The sequence below is a fragment of the Monodelphis domestica genome, chromosome 7 (genome assembly GCF_027887165.1).
Source record: "Monodelphis domestica isolate mMonDom1 chromosome 7, mMonDom1.pri, whole genome shotgun sequence".
Taxonomy (NCBI): Eukaryota; Metazoa; Chordata; class Mammalia; order Didelphimorphia; family Didelphidae; genus Monodelphis; species Monodelphis domestica.
The window spans coordinates 282,303,870-282,323,192 of NC_077233.1; the positions used below are offsets into that span (position 1 = coordinate 282,303,870).

General features: G+C 41.0%; 1 long non-coding RNA gene across 2 annotated transcripts in view; it reads right to left on the minus strand.

Annotated features, from left to right (window-relative positions):
• The window catches only part of LOC130455353 (uncharacterized), a 30,854-nt gene extending 19,015 nt beyond the window's left edge, over positions 1-11,839 (minus strand). For both annotated transcript variants that reach the window (XR_008913265.1, XR_008913264.1), the window contains exon 1: positions 11,360-11,839. This is a non-coding gene — a long non-coding RNA (uncharacterized LOC130455353). The remainder of the gene's footprint in view (positions 1-11,359) is intronic.
• Positions 11,840-19,323: the final 7,484 nt, after the last annotated feature.

Here is a 19,323-nt window from a genome sequence, read left to right on the forward strand (position 1 = left end):
GTTTTGACCAACGCCACATGTAAAAGTCAGTGGAATTGTGCATTAGCTATGGGGGTGGGGGAGTCAGGGGAGGAGAGGGAAAGAACATGATTCTTATAACCATGGGGAAATATTCAAAATTAATTAATTAAATAAAAATTTTCAGAAAAAAAAGAATTCTACTCATTTACTAGTTTAGCTATCCTTACAAAAAAGAAATTAGTTTTGTTTAGCATGACATTTTTATGATATCATCTCATTTCTTTTTAATCACAATTTTCTTTTTATAGATATTCTCCAACCACTTCTGTAATGATCTTTTCTAAAAATTTCCCCCAGAACCAAGATCAAGATCACTGGTTCATAGATTTCAAACCATTCTTTTCCTCTTTTTTGAACATTAGAAAAATATCTTCCATTCTTCAGTTCTGTGGTGCTGTTTTCTTTTTCCCTTCAACTGGAGGAGTCTTTCCTGAGCTCTGGTCTCTCATTACCAACTGTCTCTTGAACATATTAAATTAAAAATCCTGTAGTCATCTCTAACTCAATATGTCCAAAATAGAACTCATTCTATTTCCTCTGAAATTCTGCTCTCTTTTGAATTTCTCTATTACTGTGAAGGATCTTACAACCCTTCTAGTCACAAAGGCCCACAAACACAGTGCAATGCTCATCTCATCATCCACTTTTACCACCATCCCCTAATAACTAATCTGTTACTGCTCTTTTTGTTTCTATCTTAACAGAATCTCGCATATATATATATATATATATTTCCTTTTTCTCTCATAATGCTTTTAAACTCAGGCTATCATCACCTGAAGTATTTAATAACTTTCTGGTTGGTCTCCTTGACTCTTCCACTTAGCTATCAAAATAATTTCCCCAAAGCTCAGATCTGATTATGTCACCCCTGCTCCCTTATTCAACTCCATTGACTTCTTTTTTTTTTAAACCCTTACCTTCCGTCTTGGAGTCAATACTGTGTTTTGGCTCCAAGGCAGAAGAGTGGTAAGGGTAGGCAATGGGGGTCAAGTGACTTGCCCAGGGTCACACAGCTAGGAAGTGGCTGAGGCCAGATTTCCATTGACTTCTTAATACCCCACTCAACCCTTTCATCAAATATAAAACCCTATTGGACATTTAAAGCCCTTCACAACCTGGCCCCTTCTTACCTTTCAATTTTTCTTACAGTTTACTGTCATACTCTACAACCTAGTAACATTAGGCTTCTTGCTGTCCCTCATCACAATGTTCTACGTCTCAGCTTTTTATCTTTTTATTGCTTGCCTCCTATACCTGGAATGCCCACCCTCTACCTCTGGGCCTCCTGTCTTCTCTGTCCTCCTTTAAGACTCAGCTCATTCTTAACTTCTGCCAGAATTCTTTCCTGGTAGAGTAGCCCTCTGTCATCTTCCAACTATATTGTATATATCTTGTAAGTACAATATTTTTGGTACATTGTCTCACACATTAGAATGTGAGCTCCTTGAAGGCAGAGACTTTTTTTGGTCTTTCTTTGTATTCTCAGTGTTTAATACAGTGCCTAGCACAAAGTAAGATTCAGTACATGCTTTTTGCTTGACTGGTTGATCAATTTATTTCAGATATCTGTGATTAAATATTCAGAAATCATATCTGCCAGCTCGTTTAGGATCTGAGTATGGGGCATGGTCTTTCATCTGAGCTAGAGTACTTGAATTCATCAGAATCAACTAGGGTCTTTATTATTTATTATCTAATTTTTCTTGGGAATCAACTTCCAATTACTCATATTTATTTTGCCATTTTCAGTAAAAAGATCATTCTCCTTTGCAAGGAAAACAGAATTAAATAAAAATTGAGCATCTCTGCTCTTTTATTGTCAGTTATTCTATCCACAAAAGTAATTGTCTAATATTTTCCTTGATCTTCCTTTATAGAAATCAAATGAAGCCATTTTAAACCACCTTCTTGTCTCTAGTTCAATTTAGGATTTAGCATCCTTGAACCAAATTTTAAAACATTTACTTATTACCTGGCCTTGCTTTCATCTTTTGCACACATATTCTAAAAATATAGGTTGGATGAGTTCCCTCTGCTTTCACTGTGGTCTCTTCAGACAAATCTTCATTCCCTCTGACCCTGCATCCCACTTCTCATTAGGATTATTTCCAGTTAGCTTTCAGAATTCATTTTTATTCCTGTCTTGTCTTTCTTCATCTGGCTCTCCTTGAGGCATTTTCATTCTTGGTATCCCTATTTCCCCCTCTGAACCCACTGAAATCTGCTTTTCTCAAATTTGGGGTACATGTCAGGCAATGGCCAGTTTTCTTAATCTCCTCTAGCAACTAGTTCCTCCTTGGTAGTGAGAATAGAATTTCTTTCAGCAAGCCTTGAAGCCAGCTTCTCTTTACCAGCTTTCTTTCTGGCTTGTGAATCTCCTTTTATGATAGTGTTTTCTTAATTAAAAATCCCACATACCAGTTTTCCCTTTGTTCTCTCTTTAGAAGCAGGCGTACTTTTCCAGAGCCATGGTACAGTCATAGCCTTCATTCCACCAATTTCAGTGATAGCTATGAAAGTAAAATCCCTCCTCCAAACCTTTTGCTTCAACACATCGAGATTTTTTGGTTTGGTGTTTAAACTTTGGAGTTTTGTGTAAATACAATTGAAACCATCGATTATTACTCAACTCATTTTTTCTGTCCTGTGAATTTCTCTGTGTCTGAGCTTTTATTCTTTTGAGCTACTATTCTATTGTTGTTCAGTTATTTTAGTCATGTCCGAATCTTCATGTCCCCATTTGGAATTTTCTTGACAAAGATAGTGGAATGGCTTGCCATTTCCTTCTCCAGCTCATTTTACATATGAGGGACTGAGGCAAACAGGGTTAAGTGATTTGCCCAAGGTCACATAACAAGTAAATATCTGAAGCCAAATTTGAACTCAAGAAGACGAGTCTTCCCGACTTCTCTCTATCCACTCTACCATTTTTCTGTAAAGGTAGCCTACTTCAGGACTGAGCACTGGAGATATATATAGTCTTCTAACTTCCTCATCCTTTTTAGTTTAAAGTCCTTTTGATTAGATTTGCAAGATACTTGAAAAACATATTATTACCAGTCTTTATTAAGTACAATGCCATCTTGGGATAGTACTCTGTCAACTCTATATTATAAGTCATGATCCAGAAATCCAAATCTCATTCTCAGACTTCTTTTGCTTAGCCATCTGTTTACTTACAAATTAGGGTTTTTCCCCCATCCATATCCTTTGTTTCAGTGGGTAATAATGAGGAAAGCACAAAGCTCTGCTCCTTTCTCTGGTCTTCAGTTTCTGCACATACTTGTTAGGTTCCTTCTGATAGTGCCATTTTTGCCCACCTGAATCATCAAAAGTTCTTAGTGGTCATCTATTTTGATAAATCCAGGGAGGTTCTTTGTCATGTCTTGGATACATGCCCCAGGAAGATGACATAGTCCTCTATGATCATAATACGAGAACGGAGAACAGATAGCTGCCTCAGTACTCCAGAGCATGGAATTAGCAACTGCTGCTATTTGTCTCTTCCTCCTCCTCTGCTTCTGAGTAGATGATCTTTCAACTGTTAACTTTTGTGGCTCCATTCTATCTTTCTTTGGAAGAAAAGCAGCTCCATCCTCCTCAGAGTATCCAGTTGTCTCCTCTTCAGAAAGTGCCTAAAATTTGTTTTTCAGTTCTAACTAGATAGCTGACCCTTCCTTTTATTTTCCCCTCTGGGTAACACTTCCATTGGGTGATGTTCTCTCATGCAATACAGATGCCTTTTTTCTTTCCCATTGAAGCCCTGCATCTTTTCCCTTTAGAAGTTCATTCTTCCTAATACCTGGAGGGTGGAGAGGTTGTCTTCAGTTCCTTTCACCTTCTGATCTACACTTGGAACACAGGAACACAGTCTCTCAGCTACGGCACAAATGCAAACTTCATATTTTTTATACAAGCCAATTTCCTCTGTTCTCCTCAATGACTAAGATTTCCAGCCTTGTTTCTGAATAGAATTTATGAATGTTTACAATTCACCCCTTAGCATTAAGTTAAAATTTTTACAGGTAATGATCACTTCTAAATGACTTGATTTCATTAGAATCACTATTCTTTTTCTCAACAAGATTCCACAGTCACAGCCAAGCTCATCCCCCTTCAGTGTTATAACAGTCATCTTTCTCTTTCCTCTATTTATTCCACTTACTACTCTGCTCTATCAATTGGTTTTATCTATTAATTATTCCATTTCCTTTATCTCATCTACCTTGCTTTATCTTGCCAACTGTCTTCTTATTCTCTTGTAACTTTCCGTTTTAGAATATATCCCCTTATCCTCCTTGATCTTCCCAAATCCATTTTAGTTATTTTATATATTCTATCATTGTCTTAGATTCTCTTTCCCTTAAAACCTGGAAAGGGAATCTGAAGTAGTAATCTGTAATCTCAAGTAAGCCTTGAGATTCAGTTTTTAAATTCTCAGTTTCTCCCAAATTTTGCCAAATTTCTTCTCTTTAAATTCAGCCTCTTGGGGGCAGCTGGGTGGCTCAGTGGATTGAGAGTCAGGCCCAGAGACAGAATATCTTATATTATAATATAATATAATAAAATAATAAAAAATCAAATATGACCCCAGACACTTCCCAGCTGTGTGACCCTGGGCAAGTCACTTATATAAAATATATTTAACTAGAGAATCCTTTAATAAAATCCCAGTTCCATGGTGGGGGGGAGGGAGTTGGTGATGGTGGCACACAGCTAACATACAACTACACAACACATATTTATGAACATCAAGACAAAGTCAATTGCTTTACCTCAGCATGAAACTCAAGTCTTATTTGTGTCTAGTCTCCTGAGCCTTTGCCTCTCCTAGTCAGAACGGCATGTTTAAGGGACTCGACAGCCTGGGAATGACTTGCATATATTTGTATATGGAATCCTCCATTTTATTAATGAATTCACCAGGAGAAAATGTACTTTGATGACTATTTTTTTTGATGAATTTCAAGGTCTCATTAGCTTTAATCATAGCAATGTAATACAATTATGTATGTCAGGCAGAATAATGTTGGGCATCATAGCTCAAAAGATTCCTTCTGAAGAGGACATCATTTAGCAGGAAGGAGACGCAGAGCAGTCGCACGTCGTCTTCTTCTGTGGAAGAGTCCTGGTTGGAGCACTGAGGGAGGAATGGGAGAAACACATCCCCAGGAGTACCCCCGGCTGGCTCTACCAGCTGAACTCCAGTAATTAGGAAGAATTAAAAGCGCAGAAATCTTGGTCTTTGTATGTGTGTGTGTTTTGTGAGCGCCTTCAGTGCTTCATGCGCTTTGCATACCTGGGTAAGACCAGCTTCAATGGCTTCTTTCACAGACTGTAGATAAGTGCTGCTCTGTCTTTTTGGAGGTAACAGAATCTGGAGAGACTGGCAGTTTAACTGTTATTGTGCAAAGACTGTTAATGGGGATGTCTGAAAAGAGACGTGTGAGGCCGGGGAGAAGGAGCCGGAGAATTTATTTTCTGAGACCTTTATTTAACTCTTCCCTTGTGGAGAAACAGGAAGGCTCGTGAAGAGATCAGCTCATTGTTGACTGCTTACAGTTGGGTTTTTGTGGTTGAGTTGTCGGTCCTGCCCTCCTCTTTGGGCCTCCGTGGACCAGAGCGTCCATGGGGTTTTCTTGGCAGAGATCGTGGAGACGTTTGCCGTTTCCTTCTGCAGAGGACCATAGATCTGGCTGGGTCACCTGAACGGTTGCTGAATGTTTAAATCAAAAACACACGTGCTTAGTACCGGGGTTTCTCAAAAGCAAAGGTAAACTGAGTCACCCAAAAATCCATGTTGACATTACACAGAAAGCTGGTTTCTAATATCATGGTTCAAAATTCCTTTCTTCAAAGTTCTCTCTTAATTGACAAGTCCAATGGCCTTTTCTCAATCCTCATTATTTTTAACCTCATGACAACATTTGAAACTACTGATCACCTCTTCTAGATCCTTTCTTTGGGCACTGCTTTCTACTGGTTCTTTTGTCTATCCAATTAGTCTCTCATAGTTTCCTATCTCAGTTCTTCCTCCATGTCATGCCTTTTAATTGTGTGTGTCCCCCAGGGTTTTGTCCCATTTTCTCTGCTCTTTTCAATACATGGCAAGTTTTCTGACTCTGCATGTGTGTGTTTATTATGGGTTTCTTCTCCAGTCTGGTAGCCCTTTTTCAAAATAGCATTTAAAAATGATTATCTGTACATATTTTAAAAATCCTGAACAAACAGAAGTACTCAGTTCCCTGGTGGCAAGGTGGGGGGAGAGGTGGCGGCTGCCCTCGTGCCCCCATCATGGCGGAGTGGCCATGGATGCACGGCATTGCTGTTTGTTCTGTCTTTGTGCTTTTATTTATTACTGATCTTGGGTTGATGAGTATCAGAAATGATGAGCTGAGCTTTCAAAGGTCAGATGGGCCACCAGAGGACCAGCAACTGGAGTCCGTAGCAATTTTCTGGTAGCTGAAGCAGCCAAGACTGCGGAGGAGCCGGCCCTGAAGAGTAATCTGCTTGATCCAGCCTAGCAGTAAATCAACTGGGCAGCCCATACACAATGTTCTGCAATCAAGGGGCAGCTCTACCTAAAAGAGAAGTTGGTGGGTCATTTATTAAGGGCTTACTGTGGGCCAGGAATTGTGCTAAACACAGAGGATGCAGACAAAAGCAAAAACATAGTGAGGAGGAAAGAGAAAGGAGTGAAATAATGATGAGAAAAGAAGATTCTGGAGTTTATTCAATAATAGGTGGAGGAACTGGACCTGTGATTCCATTTGTCGAAGGAACTCACCATACTAAAGTAGGTTAGTAGCTTTTTGGGGGGGACAATTTATAGTTTAGAGAGTTGCCAGGAACATTGAGAGACTAAGTTACTCAGGCTAACATAATATGTGTCAAAGCAAATATTTGAACCCAGTTCTGAGGCCAATTCTCCACTAGCCAGGCTGCCTCATTAAGTCAATTAGCTCTGAACTCCCATCCCAGTTCATTAAATACATATTTGATTTTAAATTAAATTTCAAATATTTAATAATAAATAATCAATCTCTAATATATTAAATAATATATTAATATAAATTAATCAAACTAAAACAATAAATATTTAATAAACTACTATGTATGCTCAGTTCTAGTTGACTAATTAATGAGAGGTTTTGCAATTTTAGGAATGAATTTGGAAAATATGAACATACTGCTTTGATTACCTGAGACCCCAAGTTAAAAATGCAATAAGGAAATTAAGCTAGCAGCAGGTAAAGAGAAATCAAGAATTGTGATCATCTCACCTAGATTATATGTGTGTGGTAGAGTCAAAAAAAGTCCATTAGGCCTGTATATGGAAGAAAAGAATTCTATTTTAATGAATCAATTAAATTAATTTTAATTCAATAAGCAGTTATTTGCAAAATTTTTTTATCTTTTGCTTTTTCGATTACTTTTATTTTTCAAAACAATGTTGCCTTCTCTCCAGAAATTTATTCCTTATTAAAAAAAGAGAGACTAAAAAGAGAAAAAATGTTCAGAGAAACTAATTACCACATGGAGACTGACGATACCTATGGTCTTCCATATCCACAGTCTCTGCCTGCTACCCAGCAGGAAGTGACCTGGCATTCTTATGTCCTGTCTTGAGTCTCTTGGATAATGCAGTTATTGCACAGAATGGCCAATTATGATTAGGGTTTTCAGCGCCATTTTCTGTTGTTCTTTACATATAGTTGTTTATGAGTATGTGTCCATTTGGGGACTTTGCACTATTCAATTCAATAGACATTTATTACATTTCTATTATGTCCCAGGCACTATGCCTAGTACTGGAGTATAAGGAAAAGGGAATTCTCGCCCTCAAAGAGCTTACAGTCTAAAGGAGAAAGCTAAAAAGTGGGGACTGAGCAAACATCAAGGGGTACTCAGTGGGGGCATCTTGCTCTGCAGTGCTCAAACCAAGCAGAGCTGCAGATGTGTGGACACTAGGGTGTGGGTGGCAAAGGAGAGAATTGAGGGACTATCTAAGAAATCTGAGACAAGGAAAATGATTTTCAGATAAGGAATCCCTCAAAAGTGGAGAGGGAATTATGGCTCTGTTCATTGAGGGATTCCTGTCTCCATCTTAGCCTGGTTCCATCATTCTTTCACTTTATTATTTGTCCTGGTCTTAAATAGTTTTTCAGGAATACTTTTACTTTGCAGGAAGTATCCAACTTGTGATGCCATTGGCAGAAGGAACTGCTGATATTGAAATTGTCTTGTCTAATTCAAGTTGCATTTGTTCTGCAATTTTATATCTTAGAGAATTGCCTGGGGCAGCTGAGATGTTCCAGAGATGGGGTTTGACCCTGAGACTGAGACTCGGTCTCAGCTGTATATGTATAGGGGTATGTGTGTGTGCACATATGTATAGGAACATGCATGTATGTGTATAATACACAAGCACATATATGTATAGGTATAATTATAGGTAGATATGCATATACATCTAACTATAATTACATATTTTCAACAACCCAAAGGATGACTTTATGCATGGGCATCACCAGATGGTCAATATAGAAATCAAATTGGTTATAGGCTTTGCAGCCCAAAGTGAAGAAGCACTATGCGGTCAGTTTAAACAAGATCCAGAACTGGCTTGGCTCAGATCTCGAGTTTCTTGATACAAATTCAGACTTAAATGGAAGGAAGTAGGGAAAACCCCAAGACTCTCTAGATGTGACCTAATGAACATCTCTTATGAATATGAAGTGGAGGCAATAACTAGATTTAAAGGATTAGAGTGCCTAAAGAACTATGGACAGAGGATCACAAGACTGTACAGGTGACAGCAACAAAGGATTGCAAAGAAAAAGAAGAGCAAGAAAGCAATGTGACTTTCTGATGAAGCTTTACAAATACTCAAGGAAAGAAGGACAGTGAAAGACAAAGGAGAAAAGGAAAGAGAGATATAACCAGCTGAATGCAGAATTCCAGAGAATAGCAAGCAGACTTTCGAAGGTTTTCTTACATGAATAATGTGAAGAAATAGAAAAAAACAAGAAACATGTTCAATAAAATTAGAGATATCAAGGGAATGTTTTGTGCAGAAATGGATATGATAAAAGAAAAAATGGTAGGGACTTAACAGAAACAGAGATGAAGAAAAGGTGGCAAGGACAATTTTAACATCAGCAAAAACCATGGTAATGCGGTTAATTGATCTAAGCCAGACATCCTGGAAAATGAAGTCAAGTGGAATTCAGGAAGCATTACTAGCAAGAAGGCTATCGAAGGTGACAGAATTCCATCTGAAATTTAAAATCCTGAAAGACGATGCTGTTAAAATGCTGCACTCAATATGCCAGCAAATTTGGAAAACTCAACAGTGGATTGGAAAAGATCACTTTATGTCCCAATCCTAAAGAAGGGAAATATTAAAGAATGTTCAAATTATTAAACAACTGCACTCATTTCACACTCCAGCAGTTATACTTAAGAGGGTAGGCTTCAGCAATATAGGAATGGAGAATTGCCAGAAGAGCAGTCTAGTTTTTGAAGAGCAAAAGGAACTGGAGACCAAATTGCCAACATTCACTAGATTATGGGGAAATCAGGGGAGTTCCAGAAAAAAATCTACATCTGCTTCATTGACCACACTAAAGTGTCTGACCATGCAGACTCTGTTTTGTTAGAGTTTTAAGGGTCCTGAATAAATGATGATAGAATGAAGAATATGTTTAAGTTCTCTGCCTCCTAAATTTTAAAATAGAGACCAAATGCTATTCATATTTCTCTGTGTCTACCATTTATCATTAAGGCATGTTACTGATGTCTGACATTCACAGTCTAGGGTTTGAGCTCTGCCAGAAGTTCCTCTGGACTCCAGTTAGCTGTTGTTTGCACCCCTTATTCAACTCTTCATACATACTACTTTGTTTTGCTCTTGAGGGCCTGATTCCTTTCCAGCTAGACTGTAAACTCCTTGAGTGTATGCGCCATGTCTTATATTCTTCCATATCCTATCATAGTGCCTAGTATAGGCCCTTGAATAGAGTATGTGATCTCACATTTGTTGTTGAGGATCCATGAATTTATTCCTTGTTGTTCATAGCAGCAGATGTTAACCTACTGTCTATCCCTAGTTGTTATTTCAGTTAAAAAATGTATGGATAAAGATTTCTAAGGGAGGAGTCCATTATGGCCTTGGAAAGTTAAATCATTTGGTATAATCAATAACAAGTATAAGCAGCTAGTGGCTCAGTGGATAGAACCTGACATTAGGAAGATCCAAGTTCAAATCCAATATCCACTAGGTACGACCTGTATGGTCCTGGGCAAGTTGCTTAACCCCATTTGCCTCAGTTTCTCCATCTGTAAAATGAATTGATGAAGGAATGGCAAACGACTCCAGTATCTTTGCTAAGAAAACCCTCCATGGGGTCATGAAAATTTGGACGTGACTGAAATGAGTGAACAACAAAAAATTACTACTGAAGCTTGCTATACAGAATGCACAATTTAAAAAAAAAAGCACTGAGTTTTTGCCATGTATTCTAAGGATACAAAAAAACAAATTGAAGATCGTCCTTGTCCTGAAGGAGCTTACAGTTAAATGTAGAAAGTCAGAGAATGGTGGAAAGAGTCATAGTGGGATGGATGGACACATCTAGGAATGCATTAGAGCCCAGCTGCAAAGGCTCATAAGGTTAAGTGTTCCATGTTCATTTGGGGCATTTATGCCTCCCAAATCACCCAAAGCTATCCATGGGGGCTTGATTTACTATTTTGTTCATTTTATAGGTTTAACCGATAATGCATATCCAACTTAAAACGGTACTGTCTATAGAGTTTACATCGGAAGAGACATTGTCCTCACACCCTCAGTAGAGAGGGCAGGACTGCTTTGAGTGTGTTGCTAGACTTGGAAAAGTGGAGTGGGAAGAGGGAGAGACACTGGAGAGGCCTGGCAGGCAGGAGGCAGGTGTGGAGCCTGCTTAGGGGGAGTCAGCCAGGTAAAGTGGGCTCCAGAAAAGAAAAGGGTCAAATCTTCAGGTCCTGGATGCGGGTCCAACTGGCAAGACAGCTGGTGGGGAGAGCAGGGCGTAGAAAATGTACTTTTACAAACTGGGATTTCTTAAAACTAGTCACATGACAGCCAATTTTCAGTCTTTTCGGTAGGACCACAGTTTATCCAGGTTCCACCGGAAGTCACTTTCTTCTCTGCAATGGGTAAAATCCGAAGGAATTTCAGTACCTAGAAAGCTCCCTTCCGGGTGAGCTAATTCCAATCTGAGCCTTTGTTCCCTTTCAAAGACCTCCCTGTTCCAAGCGAAGCCAAAGGGAACAGTGACTGTATTGTGCTTACCTTCCTTCCGTGGGGCTGGTGATGGCGGCAGAGGGAGACTGATTCTATCTACATGACTGCAGTCACAAAGCCAGCCTCATTACCTGCCCCCATTTCCAAACGTTGGGGGAACTTCTGACTAGCCCGGAGCCCGCTAATGGCAAGCTTTTTCCAGGGCTGATTTATTCCGCTGACTAAAGGCGGGCAGCCCAGGACAAGTGCACTCCAAGGCTAGTTTGGGGCTTCCCTGCAGACAAGTCGGGGCTCTCTGAAACCCGCTGGTCAGGGCCCAGACTCCCTCCTTGCTGAGCTCTCCCGGACGAACTGTAAAGGGGTCTGTCTGTTCTCTGGGAGGTGGGAGTGATTTTCCCCCAAATAATGTGCCGGCTCTCCTCGAATTTAAACCGCCGGGAAAATGGAGCTTTCTAGGAAACGATCAAATCATGTTCAAGCCACTTTAGCTGGAGAGTGTGTCCCCTTCACTGTGTGTGGCCAGTCTGTGAGCTCCGAATGTTTTCAGGGCTTTGTCTCCTAGCACCAAGACGGCATGTGGAAATGATTATTTTCCAAGGAGGGGGGAGAGCAGCTGTAAAAGTAGAGTGTGGAGACTGCCGGAGCACCCCAAACTGGGTACTTGTCAAGCACAATGGATGTTTGTTACCCAGGAATATGCTTTTCATGCAATGACTTCCTGATAGAGGTAGCCAGACTATTGAGATACCTTGACCATGTTTGGTAAACAACCCTCAAACTCTCTAGTGGTTAGATTTTTTAAAAGCAGAGATATCTATCATTTAGGAGTGGACTGATCTTTTTAGAATCACGGAATTTCATTGGTTTGGTCCATTTCTTTTAAGATGCCCATCTACATGGCAGAGAGCCAAATAGTCGAAGAAACATTATGGGTTGATTTTTCTCTATCTTCATTGTTTCCAAATTCTTCAGTGACATGAATTAAATTATGGATTGGTATTAAGTGTTGAACTAGGAATCAGGAGATACTGGTTTAAATTTTTTTTCTCTGATGCAAAGTAGATTTGCAATCATTGGTAAGTTATTCAACTTCTTTGGGCCTCGGTTTCCTCATTTAAAAATAAGAAAAACAATGCCCAATTTACCTCTCAGAGTTGTGAGATAAAATTAGATCTTGTAAAGTGACATATAAATGACTCTTACAATGTACAAATATTCTAGTTATGCCTTCATAAAACACTTTTCCCCCTGATTTGGGTGAATTGCACACGCCTCCTCTATGACAAAATCAATCATGTAAAAACAAAAGATTCTAGAGCAGTGTAGGGTTGGGAAGTGATTAAACTGCTTTGGCTACCCTAAAGTTACCGAAATGTCTTCGTCTTAATGAATATTTAATCACCAACTCCAGGGTGTGTTTTTACTCTCATTTCAAAAACCTCTGGTGGCAGCCTTCTAAACATAGCTGTAGGAACAGCCCATGTTTCCCAGTCTTCATTGTGTATAATGATGGACCCTACTCTGAAATTCCTGCCTAAGCTAGTGATCTGGTACAATCTGGGGTTCCACTGCAGCTCCTTCTAAGCTGGAGACTTTCTCCTGCTTTAAGGTAAAGCTTTCCTCCATAATAGTCTTTCATGTAGTTTTCCGCTCTTCAGTTTAGATGATCACGTCTGCCTGGGAAGATTTACACGGAGGCTTGCTGGGCTGTTGGGAAGTAAGACTTTGTTCCTATATAGGCATTCTTCTATTTTTACAGCTGTTGGGAGCTGATTATTCCAGTGGTTTATTTTTGAACGAGCAGTGGGGTAAACCTCAGGTTTTGGGCACAAAACAGGAAAATCAGTCAAGGAACAATTGACAAAAAGGTGCCTATAATTAAGCAATTCCATTGGTTTTCGTGGTGGAACATAAAATGGGAAGGCCCTTAAAGCATTTTATTTTGAGGGATAAAAGACAAACCAAGAGGGAGAATTGCCAACCACATAAATATATGGGCACTAAGACCACTACACAGAAACCAAACATAAATGGAAAGACAATGACTAAACCCTATATGTAAACAGACACATGTCCCAGTGGATGTCATAAAGTTGAGTAGCAAAGACCAAATGCTATTAAACCCTCAGCCTTTCTGCTCAAGTAATGTATCATTTGCTCTGGATTATTGGACCCAGCCTTCTCCTTGGCACTCTTCAGTTTTTCTGCTGCCTACAAACTTAGGTCTTTGGCAAGTATAGATGCTCTCAGAAGAGCTTTTGAAAGTCTTTCAGACCCCATTGAGTCTTAGATTTTTATAAAATAAGGATTTGTAGCTAGTTGCTTTGAGGCAGCGCTCCTAAGCTATTGCCAGTGTTTACATGGAGAGAGACGCCTGTTGCCAAGGGACACAAGAGTAAGTGACTTCTTTTTCCAACAGTGTTCCAGGGCATTCAGTTTTCCCAGGAACTTGATGGGCAGAGAATTAGAAGGCTGGCCTCTCAGCCTCTGAACTTGGGGAAATCACATTTGGGCTCCAATGTTCCTGTTTGAAAAATGGCTTCAAATGGAGAAGTCCCAATACTTCCTTCTCTCAGGATTGGGGCAGTCTCTGAGAATGACACTTTTGTAGGTAACAAGCTGACGCCCTCAAAAAGTGTGTGCAGCTGAGTAAGGTAGAGTAGCCAGCTAGTAGGCGTCCGATTTAATTTGGAGCAACTCAGTCCTTTGTCACCAGGAATTTACAATCCAGCGGAGGAGAGAGACACAGACATCTAATCCAAATTAGAACCTGGCCTGTGAAGGCTGGGGAGGGGGGAAATCTTCTTTCTTCATTAAACTCCCTCGCAAAGGATGCCGGAGTTTATTTGATTTAGCTAAAACTTAAAAAAAAAAGTCCTTTTTAATGATTCCTGGGGCTCTCTTTGTCTCGCAAACAGGACCTCTCCGGCGGGGCCCTGGAGGATTTTGATCTTGGAAGGAGAAGCTGTCAGGCTTTAATGACCTTGCAAACTAGCCCTTCGGCATCTTGTATTCTCAAGTTCCGGCTTCCTGGACTTCTTTGGTGTGTAAGGACCCGTGCTGTGACAAGTGTGTTATTGGTTTGCAGGGAGGGGTAGGGAACACAGCGGGAGGCCTGGAGAAACAATAGATGGGGAGAGCTGCGGCAGGTTAGATTACAGCCCCGAGGTCCAGCGGTCTTGCTGTGAGTGATTTACAGAAAAATCTTCTACAGTGGAAGCAATTTACACGAGGAAGGTAAAACATTTCACTATGGCAGGGACACACACCGTCTACAATAGCCTACAAAAGGAGAGGAATGTAGGGCTCATTACCTTGTCTGTCGCTATTCAGGAGGCTCAATAGCTTTGCATGGCCACTCAAGGCTTATTGACTTAAAGGATGCTGGAAGAGGCAGTGCCTTCGCTGGGGCAGCCACACACACAGTCATTCACCCCCTGCTGGCAAGTGTGAAATTGTCCCGGAATCTGCGGGGCTGGGGCCGGGAGAACATGTGTGGCCCCATTCAGGACTCCCTTTTCTTCAGGACAGCCAGTGAACACTCATTTTGTGCCTCGCCCCCTCCCTTTATTCCTTTGTGGAACCAAGAGGCTGCCGTCTTGGGGGGGGGGGGGCTTCACCACAAGACAGGTGCATTCCTGGTGGCCCCCATTACCCAAAGTGCAAAGTGCATCTGAGGGCCCGAGTGCTCTGACGGACCTTCCTGACATGTCCGAGAAACAGCAGCAGCAGCAGCATCGGAACCATTTCCCTTTGGGCTGAGACTCTCAGAGGTGGTCCTATGGCCTCTGGGTTGTACACAGAGGCAGGAAGCTCTTCTAACACCCTGCTGCCGCCCCTTCCCTTCTGGCTCTGCGGGTGGAGCGTCCACAGGACGCCTTAGTGAGGATGGCTCTGGTGGGGGGAAATCTATACATCAGAGGAGGTCAAAGCTGGAGGAAACCTCAATTCAGCCAAGCCAGACCTAGGCAGGGATTTCCTCGGCCGCGGCCACATTCCAGCCAGGGAGTCATTCCCGGCGTCTGGAAAGGAGGGCCGAAGGACTTCCCGAGTGTTTTTGAATACCTCCATGATCAGGGAGCTTTTTTTCCTTACAGCAAAAGCCTCATTTTTTTTTCTCCCAATTTCTGACGGTGCCAACTAGTTCTGCTTTGCAGGGCCAACCAGAAGTCCAGGCTCTTTTCCATATGACAACCTTTAGATAAACGAAAACAACTGGGATATCCCTCCGCGCTTCCTCAGAACGAACAAGCATGTATTGGGTTCCTGCTAGGTACCAGGGCACTCGCAATACCAGATTAGGCTCCACGTACACAAAGCAGGTGGGAAACAAACCTACCACCAAGGAGTTGGCATTGCCGATAAGCAGTCTGCATACACATAAGTATTTACAAAAGAAACAATAAACTATTCCGGAGTGCAGGGCACGAGCAATGGAGGGAGTAGGTGAAGGCAGCATGTTGAAAGTGTCACTGAAACAGAAGGAAATGGAGTCTCTGGAGTCAAGATGACCTGAGTGTCAATCTAGCCTCCCTCACTTATCTGTGTGACCCTGGGCAAGTCATTTCTGCTTGTTCCAGTTTCCTCATCTGTAAAATAATAATAAGATATTACTGGGATATATATTATATATAATGAGGGTAATAATAGTACCTATCTCACTAGATTGTTGTGAGGATCAAATGTGATGATAATTACAAAAGCTTAGCATAATGCCTGACACAAACTAAATTCTAAATCATTCTAAACGGTGAAACTATAGTGGGAATACCTTTCAGACATAGACAACAGCCAGTGCAAAGCTCTGGTGATGGGAAGTTAGAGACCTATGTGTGATGACTGGCAAGGAGGCCATTTTTTGGCTATTCTATACAGTAGGAAGGGAAATAACACAAAATAGGGATGGGAAGATATTTTGGGGACGAGGTTTAACAGGATTTAAAGCGAAACAGAGCAATCGGAGCCAAATAGGCCTTATTGAGTAGTAAAATGATGTGGTCAGACATGCATATTATGAAAATCAGTTTGGTATTTATGTGGAGGATAGCTAGGAGAGGGGAGAGAAATGAGGTAGAGTGACCCAATGGGGTGATATTGGGGTTGTCAACGTAGGAGGTGATACCATTCTGAAGTGGGGTGTTGGGCATGTGAGAGAGCTGATGGATAGGAAAAATATTGTGTGGAGGTATAAATGGCAAGATTTGGCAAATAACTGACTGTGTGGAGTGAGAGAATCAGAAACACAGCTGAGGTTGTGAACCCGAGTGACGAGGGAAATTTGGAAGGTGGAGTGATTTGGGGGGATATAAGGAAAGGGAAAGGAATTAGTTTTTATGAAGTGCCAGATATTATGTTAAGTGCTTTATGAATATAATCTCAATTTATCCTAATGACAATCCTGTGAGATAAGTGCTTTTATTATCTATCCCCCCTTTAAGACTTGAAGAAAGTTAAGGCAAGAGAGATTAAGCATCTTGTCCAGGGTCACAAAGATAGTGTTGGAGGCTGGTTTTGAACTCAGGTTTTCCTGACTTCAGGCCCAGTACTTCGTCCTGTTTTGGACAGAACGAGCTGGAGACATCTATAAGACAATAAGTTTAAAATGTTTAGTAGGTATTTGCTGATGTAGGACTGGAACTCAGGAGAGATGAAGTCTGATTAGCGAGATCTGGGAGTCATCTACATAGAGATGATCACTGAAACCCTGAGTGCTGATGAGATCACCAAGCGAGGAAGAATAAAAAGAAAAGTGAAGAGTCTAGAACAGAGCCCTGGGGTTCAACCACACTGGAGAACATAACATGGTTGATGATCTAGCCAAAAACAACTTAGAAAGGGTGGTCAGGTAAAAGGAGAACCAAGAGAGACTAGTGAAAGGATAGGACAGAGTAATCAGGGGATGGTCATTGGTTGTGTCAAACACTTCAGGGAAGTCAAGATGAATGAGGACTGAGAAAACACCATTAGATAGGAAATCCATTGGTAACTGTGGAGAGAACAGTTTCATTTGAATGAAAAGGTCAGTACCAAAATACAAAGCTTTTAGACATAAGTGTGAGCAGAGGAAATGGAGGCAATGGGTGTAGTGGGTGTTGGTGGGAATTTTGCTGTGAAAAGGATGATAGCTTGAGGGAGAGGATGTATCTAGTGAGGGTTTGTTTTTCTTTTCAGGTTGAGGGAGAATTGGGTTGGTGGGGGTGTTGTTTGCCTTTTTTTTAACCCTTCCCTTCTGTCTTAGAATCAATACTGTGTATTGGTTTCAAGGCAGAAGCATGGTAAGGGCAAGGCAATGGGGTTAAGTGACTTGCCCAGGGTCACACAGCTGGGAAGTATCTGAGACCAGGTTTGAACCCAGGACCTCCCATCTCTGGACCTGGCTCTCAATCCACTGAGCCACCTGACTGCTGTTGTTTGCCTTTCAAAGAGGACCAGTGACATCACAGATGATACCTTGGCTTAATCATGAATTGGATTTAAAGGAAGCAGAGCTGCACAAAGTCATCAGCTTCATTTTCTCTTCCAGTCATTGAATTCCAGTGGCAAGACAAAAAGTCAGGAGGACAGGTGCTAGCATCAGAGAAGGAACCATTAGATAGCATAGATTGGTGATTAGAAAGGGTGTTATTGTGAAGGCAAGCTACTGGAGAAGATGGGAAAGGTGATCGAGAAGGCATCCGGTTGTTCATTAATTGGCCATGTTGAGATGGGCGTCTTCTTCAGTCACTGGAGTAAAGATGGAAAGAATGAGTGATGATGTTAAGGGCTTTTTTTTAAGATAAAGAGGAGAGAAAAAAGCTCACAGTGAATGTTCTCTATTTTCCCAGCTAAGTGGAAATGGGGAAAAGCTATGGGAAGCTTGAAGAAAAGGTTTAGAACTATCTCTATGGTGAGTGTAAGAGAGAATCAAGATAGGAGTGGAAGAATTATCTCACTATGGTGAGGACCCAGCTGAGATTAAATAACACAAATATGCAATAGACTCAGGTGACTTTTTTGGGCGATTTCCTCCAAATGTGTGGCATTGCATAAGTAGAAAGAAAGGAAGTGGTTGGAGTGAGTGATCCAGGTTGAAGTTTGGCCAGGTCTGAGAATATTTATTTATTACCAATCACTTTATAACAAATTTCCACGCCAATTTTCCTAAGTTCTATGATTGAACTTATCTCTCTCCCTCCCTTCTCTTTCCCCTTTATGTGCTGGCAGGCCATTGATCTGGCTTATACATGCATTATCATGTTAAACAGGCAAAGGCTATGAGAGAAGAGGACAGCATAAAGTTGAATTGGCTAACTGTTGGGTCAGGTGAGGGAATGGATGAAATTGAGGATAAAACTGAGTGAAGATCAAGAAAAATACTCAGAGATGGACATTTATGAAGAGGTGGGGCATTATAGAGAGAGTGATTGATAGGAGGTTACATCGGATAAAAGGACCTTAGAGTTTTTATTGCTGAAGATAATGAGTGATAAGGAGAGCAAGGGTGGGATCATACCTATTTGTGATGAGATATTGTGGAGGAGAAGGTCATGGAAGTTGAAAAGACTGTGTAATTGGGAGGTTAATGTGTATCAGAAGACATCATTAAAATGTGTGTTAATGTCCCCTAGTTATAAGGTGAGGAATTGTGTTGAAGAAGAGACATACTAAATGAGAATGGAGGAAAAGTATCATCTGGGACCAAGAGATTGCTGAATGCTGGCAACGATGGAAGTGTGACGTGTGCTGCAAAATGTGGCAAGGCATGCAAAGACCTATAGGAGGAGCCTTCAGTGCAAATAGATGGAAAGAGCCTGAGATGAACAGGCGTAGAGAGAAAGAAATGTTGTTAACTATGGAATGGGAGCTCGAGAGGGCACAGGAGAAGAGATGGGCTCGGTGGGAGTGGAACACAGGAGGCAAATGGTTGAGATGAATCAGGATAAGAGAATAGGAAAGGACATGGCTTATACTAGCACTCTTTGTGATTCATCACAACAGGAATTAAGAAAGAAGGGAAGGGGAAGGAGTGAATG